The 4,195-nt window shown below is 33.0% G+C and overlaps 1 long non-coding RNA gene across 1 annotated transcript; it reads right to left on the bottom strand.

Annotated features, from left to right (window-relative positions):
* Window positions 1-1,166: 1,166 nt before the first annotated feature.
* Window positions 1,167-1,574, bottom strand: LOC123667033. The gene is made up of 2 exons (XR_006745358.1): window positions 1,510-1,574; window positions 1,167-1,241 (listed from the first exon to the last, which is right to left on the bottom strand). It is a non-coding gene; the product is annotated as an uncharacterized LOC123667033 (long non-coding RNA).
* Between the last annotated feature and the right edge of the window lie 2,621 nt (window positions 1,575-4,195).

Below are 4,195 nucleotides of genomic sequence, written 5' to 3'. Positions count from 1 at the left end.
GAAGTTATATTTTACAGTAAAATACTTAGCCATAACTTCGACGGATAAGAATCCACATATTAAGCAGTAATTTATTCATTTTCGTTTTACTCGGAATTCCCAAGTATTTTTTGTTATTGACATTTGAATCCTCAGTATTGCCATTTTCGTACGAGCGAATCGACTCACCAAAATATAATCGATACATTTATATTTATTTTATTAAAATATCGAATTGGCAGTTCATAATAACATGTTAAATAATAAAGAAAATCAATTTTTATTTGATAATAATATGAGTTTATTTGATTAATCTATCTGAAAGTATCCTGTTTTAGTATTTTGTCAATCATAATCGATTAATCGATCTACAACTGGCAACAATGCGATATTCACTTAAAAGATATCAAATAAGTCAAATGTGTAACTATTTCGTTTTACTGACGTACCTACTTTCGTGCTAATAAGTTCGTTTTGTTATGCCTAGGTTTAATTCGCGGTTAGAGTGCTGACGCCGCTAATTTAATTACTTTTAAATATTTCATTTTTCATACGGTCGAGTCAGTTGCCGTTTACCATCCAGCGCGTCACTATATATATTTTTTATACAGAAAAGGAAAGTGAGGTGTTTCTAGGGACAGTTACTGTGTTTGGACTATTAAATAAACTTTATCAATATTTAACCAGTTGTGTGTCTATTCTAAAAGACTACCGGGAGGTGCCGCGTAACAATTGGTGTCAGAAGCGGGATGTCGTAAGTGGTTTTCTGTGTAAAACCCTGACATCCGAACCCTGGCACCCAGGTACGTCATTAGACATTACACAAGGTCACAGGCCCCACGTTGCCGTGCCTACATCAGATATACGTCTCAGGCCCCACGAGCCGAGGCAGGTCCACCAAACACACGGAACTTCTAGCAGATCTACAGACCCACGCTGCTGAGACTGCGTCCCGGCAGAAGAACCCTCACCAGGCAACCACACCATCATCTACATTTTACATACACGTCACTATATTACAACGTGACGCGTTAGCTGCAATACGACTCACAGAGCCACCACGTGTCCAAGTTCCGGCCCCGCAACGTCATCAACACGTGTCACGCTTCCCAGCAGATATGATCGCGCTTGCTGTTTCATTGTGAGTTTTCTATTTTACTAAAAGCCTAAAAGTGAATAAGTGCTAGTGATCAGTGATTCTTTCCCAGAAGATTAATATATCTTAACCTTTTTTTTTAATAAACCTTAAATTCAGTAACAAGCTTAGTATATTTATAGAGTCACGTATATACAACTTCTACAAAAATCTATTTACATTTTCACTAAAATTACTGTTATTTTTAATTGAATGCCTCCTAAAAAGGAAAAGACTGTAATTGAAGAAGCTCGCTCTGATTCCGACAGCAATTATTCAGATCCATCTTTAAAGTTCTCAAAACCGAAAATGGCTGAGAAGATAACTCTATCTGTTCTTACCAAATTTATAAAACCTTATAATGGTGATCGCGAATCTTTGCCAGCTTTTCTCACAAACTGCGAAAATGCTATTTCTCTCGCAACCGCTGACCAGCAGAATGTGCTTTGTAAATACATTATATCACAGCTTGAAGGCAAGGCACAAATGGCTTGCTGTCTTAAAACATTTAATAAATGGTCCGAAATAAAATCATTTTTAAAAGTCACGTTTGGTGAGAAAAAGCATTCCACGCATCTTTTAATTGATCTATAGAATTGTAAGCAAAATTCAACAGAAGATGTCACGCAATATTCATTAAGAATTGAGTCTTGTATAACACGATTACTATCTGATATACATTACAGCTGCGAAAACTCAAATGAGTTAATAGGAAGGTTAGCTGCTATGGAGGATTTGGCATTGAATACTTTTTTATTAGGGATTAATTCAAATTTATCGCAAATTGTACGCTGTCGCAATCCTAAGACGCTATCTGAGGCTATCACACTTGCTATTGAGGAGGAAAAGCTTTTAAACCTAACCAAAATTTCTCAACAACCTTCTAAATATTGTTCAATTTGCCACAGATCAGGTCATAAGACCTCTGTTTGTTTTAAAAACCAAAAACCTAATTTTACTAAATCTAACAATTTTCAAAAAACATTTCATCTACAAAATCCTCTCATTTCAAGTCGACCTTATAAACCTAATTTTAATTATAATAATAAATATTGTGTTTATTGTAAAAACAAGGGTCATATTATAAACGAATGTCGCAAACGCGAATATAACAATAGCCGCCGCATACTGCAACCCGATTCTTCTCAGATTGCACAAAGTGACGCCACGGGTTCACGTGCACCGAATAACGTATCGCGTGTGCACCATTGTGATAATATTGATCGATGTAATAATTCGTTTAACGAAAACGATTTAAACTAAATCCGATTTCGGCCTCGTGCCAGTCGAAATCGTCGGCTATAAACGGCACAAACTCCATTTTCGATTCTCTATCATCTCAGCCTCCCCGCGAGGTAGGCCTGAGTCATATCATTTCGAATACTATTCCTAATTCTCATAAATTAAATGCATCTCAGTCCCAGCCGCTGAGTCTCACTGAATCTCATAAATTAAATGCATCTCAGTCCCAGCCGCTGAGTCTCACTGAATCTCATAAATTAAATGCATCTCAGTCCAAGCCGCTGAGTCTCACTGAATCTTATAAATTAAATGCATCTCAGTCCCAGCCGCTGAGTCTCACTGAATCTTATAAATTAAATGCATCTCAGCCCCAGCCGCTGAGTCTCACTGAATCTTATAAATTAAATGCATCTCAGTCCCAGCCGCTGAGTCTCACTGAATCTTATAAATTAAATGCATCTCAGCCCCAGCCGCTGAGTCTCACTGAATCTTATAAATTAAATGCATCTCAGTCCCAGCCGCTGAGTCTCACTGAATCTTATAATAATAAGTCTCTTAAATCTCATAAAAAAAATCTCAATCATTCTATACCAATGCACGCAATCACGCATTCTAACATAAATAAAGCCAGCACAATCATAAAATCAAGCTTATATACTTTTAATTCTACTATTCGAAGACTAAACCAAAACGAAATTAAATTAAATTCCCATATAACTATACTAAATGATATTCTTTCTCAAGTTACAAAGCAAAATGATAACTTATACTACGTAACGCGAATAAATGGTTTTATCAATCTAATTGAAAGTTCCCTGATAACAATTTCTAATTTCTTAGACGTAATCCTTAATTCTATTTTATTTTTAAAAGCAAATATTTTAGCTAACATGTTTCTACTATAACAAAAGATTATTTTTATATTAGAAATACCATTAATATACCCAGAGAAATACATTGTTTACAAAAATATTCCTTTACCGACTCCACACGATAAAAATGCTAACACGTTTTCTTTAATGCAACCGACTAAAGCTTATATTGCAGTAACAGATGATAAGCTCAGTTACGTCTTGTTAGATAACTTAAACAATTGTAAGTTGATAAACGATGAGTATTCTATATGCCCTATGCTCAGCATTTATTCGAGTATAAATAATCCTTGTTGTGAAAGTAAATTGTTAACAGAAGTAGTCCTATCAATGCCACCTGAATGTAATCATAAACTTTTGTATAGTAATGTCGATATTTGGCAAACGCTTAGTAATAATAAGTGGATCTTTGTTCAATCTAAACCATGTAAATTAACTGTTAAATGTAATGAAATTCTCAAATCGTAATGTATCCAATTTCTAAATAAATGTTTTTTATACTAATTCTAAATATAAAACTAATGTCATTTCACTCATACTCTCTACTATTCATTATACTCTTATACTAATTCTTATAATAAATAATAATCTTAACTCTAAGATAAACTTACTTAGATACTTATAAAAGTTTGTTATAATTTTTTTTTATTTATGAATTTTGGCAATTTTTGACAATTTTATAAATTTTATGATTTTTGTGAATTTTATTAAATTTATATTTTCTTTGAGAATTGTTTGCGTTTAGAATAGACTAACATTAGTCATATAAGTTAAAATGTTACTAACACATATGGATGAATTTTCTGAAACAAACTTATTATTATAATTATCACATTATTATAATTTTATGATAAAATGTCAAATTCTTAATTATTGATGATAATATTAACATTGTTAAAATTTTTGCTAAGCAGCTCTCTTATTGTTTAAAGATAATTTTTTTTTTTTTTTTTTATTCCAATTAATT

This window comes from Melitaea cinxia, chromosome 27 (genome assembly GCF_905220565.1).
Source record: "Melitaea cinxia chromosome 27, ilMelCinx1.1, whole genome shotgun sequence".
Lineage (NCBI taxonomy): Eukaryota > Metazoa > Arthropoda > Insecta > Lepidoptera > Nymphalidae > Melitaea > Melitaea cinxia.
The sequence above is the reverse complement of the archived record's forward strand: the minus strand, read 5'-3'. Positions and strand labels throughout refer to the sequence as shown.